The sequence below is a fragment of the Sapajus apella genome, unplaced genomic scaffold (assembly GCF_009761245.1).
Source record: "Sapajus apella isolate SASKATOON/1434 unplaced genomic scaffold, GSC_monkey_1.0 scaffold5066, whole genome shotgun sequence".
NCBI classification, from domain to species: Eukaryota; Metazoa; Chordata; class Mammalia; order Primates; family Cebidae; genus Sapajus; species Sapajus apella.
In genome coordinates this window covers 4,492-4,743 of record NW_022441990.1, presented here as the reverse complement: position 1 = coordinate 4,743, position 252 = coordinate 4,492, and positions in this window count along the sequence as shown.

Below are 252 nucleotides of genomic sequence, written 5' to 3'. Positions count from 1 at the left end.
CAAAAAAAAAAAAAAAAAAAGAATGTTAACAAAAAAAAATTCTTAATAAAAGAACAAAGAACTTCAACTCAGTTGGGTGTGGTGACGTGGTGGCTCATGCCTGTAGAGTCCCAGCTGCGCTTGAGGCTGAGGCAGGAGGATTGCTTGAGCCCAGGAATTTGAGGGTGCACTGAGCTATTACTGCACGGCTGCTCTTCAGCCTGGGCAACATAGCAAGACTCCTGTCTCTTTAAAAAAAAAAAAAAAAAAAAA